General features: G+C 43.0%; 1 protein-coding gene across 1 annotated transcript in view; it reads left to right on the top strand.

The window, feature by feature from the left end:
* sez6b (seizure related 6 homolog b) overlaps positions 1-13955 on the top strand; it is a gene marked incomplete at its 3' end in the record, with an annotated part of 158689 nt that overhangs the window by 103383 nt on the left and 41351 nt on the right.

Raw genomic sequence — 13955 nt, forward strand, 5'->3', positions numbered from 1 at the left:
ACCTGTTCGTGTCCCTCCCCTCTGGCAGGAGGTTGAGGTCCATCAGGACTAAGACCTCACGCCACACTAACAGTTTCTTCCCGTCAGCAGTCGAGCTCATCAACAGAGCCCGGGTTCCCCACTGACTGACTACCATCACAGGACTATTCTCGGACCATTTATTTTTATTCCTTTCTCTCCTCTTAACGGTCACTCCACTGCACAATTCATATTTAAACACTCATGCCACATACACTTAACTTTAACTTTAACTTAAACACACACGTCACTTTAACAGACACTTATATTAATGTTATCTGTTGTCTGAGCACTTTATCTTTATCTGATTTAGACATCATTGCACTGTTGCTGTAGTTGATTGTTGTTTGTCTCGTCTAATGTCTAATGTATGCACCTTCCGCCTAACTAAATTCCTCGTTTGTGCAAACATTCCTGGCAATAAACAGTTTCTGATTCTGATTCTGATGTTCTGAGAAAGTCGCAAGGAGTGTTTGCTCCCGCAAAACTATTATAATAATATTCGGACGATAAATGGGATAAGTTTAGTCCTGAGGGAAGACATGAGCATGTCCAGAGATACAAGAAACGCAGGGAAGCAGCAAAAATTCCAAGAAGAGAAAAAAGGAAAAAAAGAGCCGCTGTTTAACGTTGCACCAGGAGAAGCTAGTGGGGAAGAAGGAGCAATGAACATGGCGGAGATACTTCGAGAACTAAAAGAATTGAGAAAGAAAATCAGGAGTCGTTTACTGACACCAAAGCCATGCTGTCTAGACTGGAAACATTGATAACGGATCTAAAACAACGGATGGAGAAACTCGAACAGAGGGCGGAAGAGACGGAGACCAGAGTCGACGTAGCTGAGGACTCTAGTCAATGACATGATCGGGTGCTCCGACATCTGGTGAGACGCGAGGCGGCCCTCTCCGACCTATGTGATGACCTGCAGAACCGAATGCACCGCAACAATCTGAGAATCTATCAAGTCCCTGAAGAAAGTGAGAAAAGACACATGGTTGGATTTGTTAAAGAGCTTATTAAAAACATGCTGCAGCTACCGCCTGAAATTAACGTACACATTGAGAGGGCGCACAGATCTTTGGGCCTAAAACCAACGATTTCAGGACTATACCGTGAAAGAAGCGGTGCTACGACAAGCATGGACGCAGAAACAAGTCCAGTTTCAGGAAAAGCTCATATACTTCGACCAAGATTACTCTCCGGAGGTACAGAGGAAAAGAGCTTCTGTGAGAGAAAGATTTTCCAGAACAATCAAAATGTATACAATAAAAAAAGTAACTATACATTTTAGTTAGTTTTCAAATGTAGAGATCTGATAAACCTCAAGCTGACACAATATACAGCGGGTAAAATAAGTATTGAACACGTCACCATTTTTCTCAGTAAAAATATTTCTAACGGGGCTATTCACATGACATTTTCACCATATGTTGGTAACAACCCAAGTTATCCATACATACAAACAAAACAAATATGTTCAGAAATTAAGTTAAGTGTAATGCAATATAATGATACAGGGAAAAAGTATTGAACACGCTGACTGAAAAGCCTTTATTAGTTAAATAAGTCTCCTGTAAGAGAAAGTAGTCTCATGCATTGCTCAGGTGGGATTTTGGCCCATTCTTCCACACAAACAGAATTCAAAAGTTGACACTACCGTGGGACTCTTCAATGAACTCTGACCTTTAGCTCTTTCCATAGATTTTTTGTTGACTTCAACCTTATTGTTGCAAACATACTGATGGCATTGGTTACAGAAGGATCTCTAAACTTCTGAATGTTCCAGTGAGCATTTTTGGGGCCATAATCCAGAGGTGGAAAGAACATCATTTCGCCATAAACCGAGCACGACCAGATATTCCTCGCGAAATTTCTGACAGAGTGAAAATAATGATCAGAAGAGTTGTCCAAGAGCCAATAACTACTTGTGGAGAGCTTCAGAAATACCTGGAATTAGAAGGTCCAATTGTTTCAAAGAAAACAATAAGTAATGCATCAACCGCCTTGGCTTGTATGCATGATCACCACCAAGACTCCACTGCTGAAGAAAAGAAACATGTTGAAGCTGGTTTAAAGTTTTCTGCACAACATTTAGACAAGCCTGTGGAATACTGGGAAAATATATTCTGGTCAGATGAGACCATAATGGAACTCTCTGGATACCATAATACACTTTGTTAGGAGGTCAAAGGGCACTGCACATCACCCCCAAAACACCAGACCTACAGGGAAGCTTGGTGGTGGGAGCATCATGGGGTGGGGCTATTGTTCAGCATACGGCTCTGTCAAACTTCATATAATTGAAGGAAGGATGAATGGAAAAATGTACCGAGACATTCTTCTTAAAAATATCTGCTGCCATCCACCAGGATGATGAAGATGAAACGAGGGTGGACATCTCAGCAATACCAAACACTCAGTGGTGGGTCCGTCAGCAGTGTTGGTGTTAGTTACTCAGAAAAAGTAACTAGTTACAAGTTACTAGTTACTTCTGAAAATTGTAACTAGATTACTTTACTAGTTACTGCATTTGAAAATTAACTTCACTACTAGTTACTTTACTTTCCTTTTTTTTTTTTAAGCAAATGTCCAAATTAACCGCAAAGATACATGGACAAACATCATGGCCCTTTCATCACTTTATTTTCAATAAAGTGCATCTCTTAGCCTTTCCACATAGTGTATTGTAAACATGTAAAACAAAATGGCATATAAAACTCAGCCATTAACTTGAACGAACATTAACCCTGTTCACACTGTCTGACCAAAGAAATATGCCTCACTTTAAAATCCACAAACAGGATACAAGAGGCTGTGTATGGTGGGGACATTCAGGTCGGTCAAACAGCAGTAACACATTGAAAACAGGCTTTTGGAAACATGAGACCCCACTAAACCAAATGGGGGCCTACTCCTAAGAACAAAACCAGCTTGTTATAGGAATCATTGTAGTGGTTGAAGAAAAATAAATGGCACTTTTCCCCATAAAATAGAAACAGAAATGCACTTAACCCCAAAAATAGAAACAGAAAATGCAATTAAATAAACAGAAAATCCACTTCATCTTTGCCTAAATAAACAGAAAGTGCACTATATCCTATGAAGTTTATCATTTTTCTCTATTCTTCAAAATAGCGATTGTATCGCATGAGTAAAAGTCTCTTGAATCTTTTATCCGACAGCCTGTTCCTCCTTGGGGTCAGAACAATACTGCCCAGGCTGAAAAGCCTTTCGACAATGTTGTAACTTGTTTTATTACATGATTTACTCTTATTGTGAAGAGCATGTAAACAGGAAGTGCTTTTACTTTGAAGGCAGAAAGTACAATGATACGTGCTTGTTGACGCTAACTAATGTTGATGTTATACATGTCGGGTGCAAGAGCGCGTTCTCAATCGCTTTAACAGTTGTAATACTGCAGTGCACCAGTAAAGTGATTTCGTTCATACAGACGTGTCTTGCTCCTCATTAGAAGCTCCACTTCATTACAGACAGGTGCACTTGATGGTATTGGAGTGTTGTATTGCTTTGCAATATCCTTAATCCTAGGGAACCTGGAGAGAACCTCCCAGTTGGATCCGGGCACTCCGTCTCCGTCTCATCCATTTCCCCACTTCCCTCTTACGCACCAGCAGCTACGTCACTCAAATCACTCAGATCGAGTTCTGTGATAGATTGTTCATGCAGGAAGTGTCGTGTGACTCGCGTGCCACTAAAAGAGAACTTTTCGGACTGGTAAAAATGTCTTGAGTAACGTAGGAACGTGCGTTACTGAGGTCTAGTAAAGTAGTGTAGTTACCAATATTTTGAGTGTAATGCGTTACTTTATTTTGTTACCTATAAAAGTAATTACGTTACTGTAATCCGTTACTTTGTAACTCGTTACCCCCAACACTGGCCGTCAGGGCCTTCTCAGCCTTCTCTGCTGGCTTAAACAGAATCACAAAGTTAAATCTATTTTATAATTTAATAGTTTTTCACAAATACACTACATGTATTATTATTATTTTTCCCTATCAGGTTATTTTCTCATTGTACATCTCTGTTGCTCAGCCTGCAGTCTTCAGCCATCAGACTGCAGCTGGTTTGAAGGAGAAGCTTTCATCCAATCAGATTTTTTCTCTCTAGTGTCTCTAGGCCAGCAAAGCAGTTTAAGCAGGCCTTTGCAGATTAAAGTGCACAGAGAGTGGACGTTGTGGTTGATTGTCATGGACATCAGCCAATCAGATCTTTAGTTTGACAAGCTCGGCGGATTCTTTGACGTGCAGGGCCTGCGAGGTGGCGTGGACGTGTGATTGGTGAGTGGCCCAGCGTGACCATTAACATGCGCTGTGATTGGCAAGTGGGGTACAGGGCGGCGCTCAGTGGAAGCTGGATTCTGGAATGGTTCAGGCTTAAACTAGAGAAGTTGTGACATGTTTAGTTTTCAGCGTGTTTTGGCGCTCGGTGGAAGATAAACGGACTTGGTGGTGGAATTGGGGTGTCAACTGCTGCTGTCGAGCGGATATTTTCTGCCCTAGAACGCGAGGAGGTTTCCGGGGGCGCGGTTGGGAGGCTCGGCTGTCCTCACCGGTCCATGGCCACCTGTTGGTGGAACTGAAGCACCGTAAACCGTACAACCGCGTTGCTGAACTTTTTGTTAATAAGGATAGGCGGATGGTCTTTGTCTTGAGTGAACATCATCAGGTGAGTTGCTTTTTGTGTTTCATCTGCGGTGGCGTTGTGTGCTGTTTTTTATCATGGATTGTTTTGTCATGTTATAACTGAGTGTGGTTCTTGTCCCCGGTGGGGCGACGGTCGGGCGTGTCAGAGACGCGCTGCGTGAGCTCTCCCACTGAAAAAAGAAAGGAAAAAAAAAACTCCGGCGGTTTTGTGACTTTACAGGTACTAATAGGGGGAAATAAAAAATGGTAAACCACATGTCTCGTCTCACAAGGGTTACGGTATTGTCGCAATTTAGATGAAGTTAAACAACCATGTGGTTGCGGAGATAATTAAGGAAACGTTTTTCGAAAATAGGCGCGGGGGGCTTGGTGCTTATACGGTTAAAATAGCTCCGCGGGTCGGTCCACACCGTGTGACCTCCCTCCATGGCCATAATAGTGCGAAGAAATCGGCCGTATAGTAGAGTGAGCGTCTGCTGTCCACACATGAGAGTCTGTATTGAACGCGCCGTGTTCAATACACGCGCGGGTCGGTCTGACAGGAACTCCCGGGACCAGTGGCGGCTGGTGATTTTTCTTTTTTTTTCTTTTTTGGGGGGGCGCGCAGTTGGGCGGCGCGGTTTAAATAGCACTCCACAATGAGAAGAAAAGAGGTTTTGAGTAGAATATTAAAAAAAAAAAGAGCTTTATTTCAAGAAAACACAGTACTCAACACTGTCCAATAACAACTATCAACATACTGTAACTTTGGGCATGAGAGGTTCAGAGCAGAATGGTGTAAGAAACATTGGGTTGAGTTTCAGAGGTTTACAGAATAAAAAGAGGTGCCCACACCCTCACATGAAAGAGGTTTAGAGCAGAATAGATTCAGAAAGAGAGGCATCACATTTTACATTGGGTGTTTGACAGAGTAGGCCCCACTACTTGTAAAGACATTTAAACTGGGGGTCCTGCATTAAGGTGGCACTGATGAGGTGGTCTTTGAAGGCAAAGCGTTCCCTGGTGTGTCCAGGGATCAGGGTCAGTGCTTTGCTGCTGAACTTTTAAATCCGGACGTTCGAGTCCCAACTCTTTCAGCCTCTTCTTGTCAACATCTGATCGTCGGTTGAACGGTGTTTCGCGTAGAGATACCACAGAGTTTTCAGTCGCCATACTGACATAATCAAAGTCTGCTACACTCTGCTAGTGTTGCTCACATAGATACGTGGGAGCTATATGGGATGTGAGGGAATGATAAAGGTCTCTGATTCGACGAATAGTCCATTCACGTTGCAATAAGAAACAATGTCATTGGCTAGGGCGCACTTTTGTGCGCCCGAAGATTCGCGTTTCATCCGCCAATGAGAAGCTGTCCTTGCCGTAACGCCCCTGAAATGTTTGCTTGCTTCCACCGCCCCGACTGGGGGAGGGGCTTTTCTCAGTGATGATGAACGGCGATATATTATATTTGGTCACATTTAACTGGTTTTAAGTGGTTGTTGACAGGGGCTTACGGTCTCCCACACACATTTAGCGAGTCAACACGGTATATTTTGTATTTAAATTATTTGGTATATAATGTTTTTTGACAGTTATAATATTTTTTTCTTATTATTTTTTTTGATCGCAAAATTTTAAGAGGGGCGGCGCCCTAGCACCCTCTATTGACGCACCGCCACTGCCCGGGACACTTTTTTTTTCTTCATCCCCAGTCCGCACCTGATGTGGACACACGTCATTGAAGGCCTTGATCTAAAACTCACGGCCCGCCACTGGAAACACACAGCCAACGAAACTCTCAACTGGTTTCAGAGAAAGAAAAGAAAGATGCTAGACTGGCCCAGCCAATCAGCTGACTGGAATCCAACAGAACATCTATGGAAAGAGCTAAATATCAGAATTCCCACAGAAGCTTCAAGATGGGAAGACTGTATGGATTACTTGGGTTGTTACCGACATATGGTGAAAATATCATGTCAATAGCACCTTTTAGAAATATATTTACTGTGAAAAATGGTGACACGTTCAATACTTACTTTACCCGCTGTATATGTGTAACACTGATTATATTAACAATGTTTGTTAAAAATACAAGGATTAAGTTTGTGAGCATTAACATTTCTGTTTAAGATATATAGGGATGTATACAATGCACATATAAGTAAATGTACATAACAGGATGGTGATGGTGTTTTGAATAGGATGTTGTGCTAACCCTAAATCAGATTGCTTTAAATTTGAAATAATGTCTGGAGAATGTTTATACTAGGCTGGCATTTGACTCTGTGACCTTTTCAGACAATCATACCATAAATTAACCATGATAAAAACCATGGTGGCCTGTGGCACAGAGATTCCAGCTGCTAAAGACTGAAGCATGGGAACGGAGCTGCCAGATGCATTAATCTCTGCAGAGTGTGTCAGTTCCTCACAGTAATGTGAGGCCAATGGTCAGCAGAAATAAATGCTCTGGGCTGAGAGCAAACAAGATTAGAGATAAGGTTTGATCCGAGTGGAGCCAATTCACATCAAAGCACAATGTGGCTGCAAAAAATAAATAAATTCAATTTACATCCGCTAGCTTACAGGGGACTAATAAATATCTCAAATGATTGCTCTTGTCCTGTGATCTACTCTGTAGCCACAAGGCCTGATTAGATACAGTGGAGGCCAACATCAGTTGTATAGAGCTGGCTTATGGCCAGTCTGGGGCTCATAAGTTGGATAAGCAGCTCATGAGCAGCAGAGGAAACAGTAAAGGGTCTACTGAAGTAGGAAAATACATATTTACCATTTGAAATATAGTTGATGTAGTTCTGAAACGAATATGTACACATTAATTACAGTAAACGTTTCAGTGTCCCTTTAAATGATAATTAGTTTACGTCTGAAAGATCCTACATATATTTTTCAATTATCTTTTTGTTGTGCTGTTCGTGCCACAATGGCACCCTCCACCTCATTATCAGACCAACTGGCGTACTTTAAAGACCGTGAAATCCACAAAGGGCTGGTCGAACATACACAGGACTTTCACCCAGAAGATCGTGTTCTGTGTGAAACCAAGTCAACACTGACTTCTTTTTACAAGAATTCAAGTGTAGTGAATGTGACTTCATAATTCACCCTTGTTCTTAGTGTGGTTCTATACACTGTTGTTTCATGCAGTTATTTAAGTAATGTGTTTTACACTTAGGTATTACTGTTCCGGGATCGCGGTCCCTTTTAAGAGTTCGGCTGTGGTTGATGATGTAAGCCCCGATGCTTGTTAGGTTAGAGGGCAGCGCCATCTTGTGATGTTTTTCGAGATGTAAAATAAACGAGACACGACTTGTGTTCTCAACGGAAGGAATTGCCTTTTGCTTTTAAATGCAAGTTCCTCACTGGTGACCCTGATGTTTGTTTGCTCGGCGTATTCGCAAACACGACTCGACCATGGCCGCGAACGCTGTTACCCTCAAACTCCCCCAATTCTGGGAATCGTCAGAGTCGGCGTGGTTTGCCCAGGCGGAGGCGCAGTTCGCGTTGCGCTGATGCAACACGGTACTACTACATTGTGTCGGCTCTCGGTAACTCAACGGTGACCCGGGTGGTGGGTCACCGTATGCAGCGTTCAAAGCCCACCTGTTACAGACTTTTGAACTGTCCGACGCTGAGAGAAGTCGCAGGCTTTTCTCCCTCCAAGGACTGGGTGATAGCAAACCGTCTGAGCTCATGGACCGTATGCTAGATCTCCTGGGTGAGCACAGAGCCGATTTTCTTTTCATCCAACTTTTCCTGCGTCAGCTGCCTTCCCAAGTCAGAGCTGCATTGGCCAACACCACAATCACTGACTGTAGAAAACTGGCTGAAGAGGCTGATACATTTTTCCTGGCAAGCCAAGGGCACTTGGTCATGGCCGCGCGTTTTCCCACGCACGTCGCTCCTGCAGCAGTCATCTTCAGGCTTGTACTTCTATCATGAGAAGTTTGGACCGAAGGCTCTTAAATGCCGCTCACCATGCAGTTTCGGCGGGTTGGGAAACGCCAGGGCCGGCGCTCATTAGTGGCCATGAGTGATGGCCGCGTAGGCAGGCTGCTTTTTATCCGTGACAACATCTCCGGGCGGCGTTTCCTGTGCGACACGGGTGCACAGATGAGCATCCTGCCTGCATCCCGTTTGGACATGGTGACCAACAGCCATGGCCCCCCGATGGAAGCGGCTAATGGGATCCCCATCCGCACGTATGGCACAAGGTACATTGACTTGCGTTTCGGAGGGCATCGGTTTGGCTGGGATTTTGTCACGGCAAATGTCGTCGTTCCCCTCCTTGGCGCTGATTTTTTTTGTGCATGGACTGTTGGTGGATGTTAAGAACCGCCGTTTTATCGACGCTGTCACGTTCTGCTTTTATACGATCTGACAGCCCGTGGGCATCACCCCTTCACATCGTCCCCAAACCTGGTGGCGGCTGGCGCCCATGTGGCGACTACCGGCGACTTAATGAGGCAACGACACCTGACCGATACCCGGTCCCGAACATACAGGATTTTTTAGCACACCTGGCCGGTATGGTGTTTTTTTTTTTTTTTTTCTAAGGTAGACCTCGTGCGGGGCTATCATCAGGTGCCCATGCATTCACTGGACATTCCGAAAACGGCGGTGATTACACGGTTTGGTCTTTTTGAGTTCTTAAGGATGCCGTTCGGCCTTAAAAACGCCCAATCTTTTCAACGCCTCATGGACTCTGTTTTACGTGACCTGCCTTTTCTTTTTGTGTATTTGGACGACATTCTGGTGGCGAGCACGTCCAAATCTCAGCACCTGTCGCATCTCCGAACGCTTTTCGAGCGGCTCAACCAACATGGCCTGATTGTTATCCCTGCCAAGTGCCAGTTTGGTCTCTCCACCATTGACTTCCTGGGACACAGAGTCACCAAGGACGGTGCAGTGCCTCTCCCATCGAAGGTGGAGGCGGTCACGCAGTTTCCACGCCCGCTCACCGTGAAGGCCCTGCAGGAGTTCCTCGACATGGTGAACTTTTACCACCGTTTCATTCCTCGAGCCGCTCAGCTCATGCAGCCCTTGCACGAGGCCTTGAAAGGTAAACCCACGCACGCTGTGGACTGGACTGAGGGCAGGGACAAGGCTTTTGCTGACACTAAGGCAGCCCTGGCGCAGGCAACCATGCTGGCTCATCTTCATTTTCTGAATGGCTTACTGCTCTTAGATGCCTTTTTGATTTTTGCCTAGAATGTCAGTACTAAGACTCTGTTAAATCACATATTTACTTAGTTTTAGTTTATTTGACTCGATATCACTACTGTCAAAGTTCTTCATTTTACAGCCCTTGTTGATGGCATCCAGTATTTGAACATGGTACAACACCTGCCCTCATTTTCAACTTTTTAGAAAAAGTTTGAATTTGTAAATATTAGTTAATCTAGAGCAGGGGTGCCCACACTTTTTTGGCTCACAAGCTACTTTTAAAATGACCAAGTCAAAAAGATCCACCTACATTAATAATGCTTATATATATATATATATATATATAAGCATTATTAATGTATACATATACAGAGTATACTTTATATTTACAATATTGTCGTACCTTGCATAACTGCATGAACCCTTATGACACAATACAATTTTGTAAATTTTTGGTCATTACATTTTGCTCTGATGACTTCACTGCATGGAACCAGCAGGGTTGCATAGTCCGGACAGTAGCTGCTGGTAGTCAGCGTCAGGCAGACCAAATGGTCATCAGTCATGGTGGAACGGTGTTTGGACTTTTTCATGTGGGAAAAGGCTGACTCTAGGGCTGCAACTAACGATTATTTTCATAAACGACTAATCTATTGACTATTTTTTTCGGTTAATCGACTAATCTAATGACTATTTCCCATAGCAAATTAAGAATAGTAACTCAAAATGTTGGAATTTGAACTTCAAATGTATTTGAGTAACAAGATCTGAACATCAGAACATCATCATAACAAATACATTAAATAGTAATACAAATTAAAGTGCAAATATGCTTTAAAAATAAAGAAAAAGTACAAATAAAGCTTTAAAGGTAACTCAACATAGCCAAAATAACTAAAGAATAACTGGGCTGCAAGTGCCATTCAAAGTCCAAAAGTTTAAAAAAATTGTCCATCCTACCCGATAATTAAAGCGCAAGGGTTTAAAAGTAAATCAAAATGACTTATTACAGTCCCACGTCTTGCTGCTCCCTCCTTCAGGGGAACACACAATTTACACACGGTTTAAATTGTAATTCAGAAACGTGAGCATATTGACATACTCTTAGTTGGTTGTATTCTGCATGTTTAACAACATGGAGAAACTCCTGTATCTCCGGACAGAGCTCTATAAGCCATCTCACATCAGTGTGCAGCAGGAAGTCAGAGTGGCTGCAGTCCTTCTCCAGATGCGCACAGAACATCCGTCTTTTGAAGAGCTCTCGCTCGATTAGACGATCTTTGTTGCCACATCCGTGATCTCTTTCATGTTTAGCGTTGTAGCGCATAATGCTTGTTGGTGTATTATGCAGTGGTAATTAAGGAAGTCGGGGAAAACATCTCCCTGTAATTGGCAATACATCCATTCAAGCGGCCAACCATTGCGGGCGCAGCGTCCGTAGTGATTGACATTAATTTGCACACTGGGAGCTGGGTTTTGTCGCTAAAGTTTTTTTAAATTTTTTTAATTATTATTATTTTTTAAATGGCATGCGATCTACCCGCACTACCTCCACGATCGACTGGTAGATCGCGATCGACGTATTGGGCACCCCTGATCTAGAGGGAGTGAATTAAACCAACCTGTCTGACTGCTAGCTAGGAGCTGGTAGGCAAAGAATACCAGCGACCACCCAAAACGCTTTACGTCAACATTCACACACACACACACACACATTGGAGGGGCTGCCATACAAAGTGCCACCTGCTCATCAAGATCTAATCAAATATCCATACACACTGTCACACCGATGGCACAGCTCGTAGAAGTCATTTTGGCCATAGGAATTGATCATTTATCATCCCATTAGTGGACAACCTGCTCTACCTCTTGAGCCACGACTGCCTCTCTTTAGGAAAAAGGTTGCTGAAGAATTTTGCTGTGTGAGGCCCACTGACTCAGTTTGACTTTCCATTTCATATGTTCTGTCCTGTAGTACTTGTATTGTTGGTTTTATATTGTACTCATTTGTTTTTAAGTTCACACCACTGTGGGATGCAAGCTAGAACTTCATAAATTGGACCCTGTAATATAGCTATGGACAGATTAGACTCTTCAAATTCAGATGTTCAGCTTTTTTATAATTTGCTACTCATCCATTTTGAAGACCCAAACTATGATGCGTTGAACTGTAGGTCAACTTATACCCTCTTGTATGATAAAGAAAAAAATGAAAGCAGTGATTATCAATAATTACAACCAAAACATGATATATGGCCTTAAGGTCTACAAAGACAAGACAAAGTGACGTAGCATTCAGCAGGCATTTTACTGCTGCAAGGCAATTTGTCTCAGTGAAAGCTCCCTGTTAGCACCAGTGTTATGATGCCACAATGCTACCATGATGGCTCTTTTATTTCTTTTCTAGTCTCCAGTGAGCCTATGAGCTTCGTAGTTTTTGGTTGGCCTGGATATTAATAGCTGCAGCTGACCATGGTAATGACTAGCTCAGGGAGTGATAGGACACAGCTCCAGCAGCTGCTGCTATGGCTGCACTACTCTGGGATGTTGCTCTAATGAGAAATACTATAAAGACCAACTTCTCTTCTTATGTCTATTTCTGTGAGACACTATAGAGCTGTCCAACACCCCTCAGCTCTAACAGAGTGTCGGAGGCGGCCGAGGTTGGAGGTTGTCATTCATTGGCCTATTTAATCTCCCTACATATTTCCTCGCTTTCCACAGCGCTGTCCCCAACAGACAGAATCAATAGCAGCACTAAAGCCAAGCCATCAAAGGGCTAACAATACAACTAGGACAATTACAGTGAGATGGAGCAGAATCTTTAGCAGAATATATTATGAATATGTTTGGCTGAACGCCAGGAGCCTGAAGGGAGACAAATCGGTGGCAATAAAAAAAGCCAGTTAGTTAACTGGGCACCTGAGAGCCAGCTTGCACACGTTCCACACTGTGTGTGTGTGCGCATGTGCGTGTGCGTGTGTGTGTGTGTGCGCGTGTGTGTGTGTGTGCGTGCGTGCGTGCACGTGCACGTGCGGACTAGATGGTGGTAGCCACAAGGGGAAACTGATACACTAAATGTCAATGTGGTGTTGCTGTATATTTTCCATGGGACATTTGTTGTTTTATTTACCTCTGTTTAAGCAGACGGCTTAATTAAAAATCTATTTGACTGTGGCAGTTTGGAAAGTCAGGGCATGTGGGGTTTCTGTCACAATTACAAAAAGGTCCTATGAATACAGTATTAGAATATATATAGCAGAGTATGATAGTTAAAGAATCTCACATGGTGAGCAAAGCTGGCAGATTAGCTGCTACATCCATAATAAGAGAATATGTCTGAAATCAATAACCAGTTACAAGATATCCTGCATGTTTATTAGAGACATGCCTCTATTTCTAATTGTACTGTCTAACTGCAAACTCTTTTGGTAGTTCCACATTTGAGATTTCAGTTGTCCTTCCCACTGGTACGAAGTGCACGGGGGGAGACCTTAGAAAAAGGTGACATCACAAACACATATGCACAAATTAGGATTTTGCAATATTTTAAATGGTAATGACATTATTGTAGAAGACTCCGAAATGATTCTGGACCCATTTCCATCGCTATTATTCAGCTCTTGTGTTTGAAAAAGCCTGGAATTCATAACATTCACTGAGGAGAGAGGTTCTGCTTTTTGAAATGAAGCTTTTGTCCCTTCTACTTTCACGCTTGAAGTTTGGGTGAATCTCTTGAATCAGGTTGGTACACTCTCAATGCCCAGCCACCAACATCTGGATGAGTGAATGTACCTAATTGATAAACATCCAGGATACAGTTTGGCCCATTTCAGCTGTTACACAGGATTTCATCAAAAACTTCAGAAGTTTCTAGGGTTTTCTTTTGATTTATATATTCTTGGAGGTTATTGAGGGCTGTATGGAACTTTGCAGGAAACTCATTTTTTCTGTGACACCCGGGCCACTAGCTCAAACTAGCTTCACTGAGTCCTTTCAACTTCTGAAACTAAACCTCAGCTCTTGCTGAAATTTGACTTTCTTACAGCTTAATTCCCTCTCCCTTTTGTGTTTCTTTCTCTGTTTCTGTCTTAAATCTCTCTATAT

The sequence above is a fragment of the Taurulus bubalis genome, assembly GCF_910589615.1.
Source record: "Taurulus bubalis genome assembly, chromosome: 10".
In the NCBI taxonomy this organism is placed as follows: Eukaryota; Metazoa; Chordata; class Actinopteri; order Perciformes; family Cottidae; genus Taurulus; species Taurulus bubalis.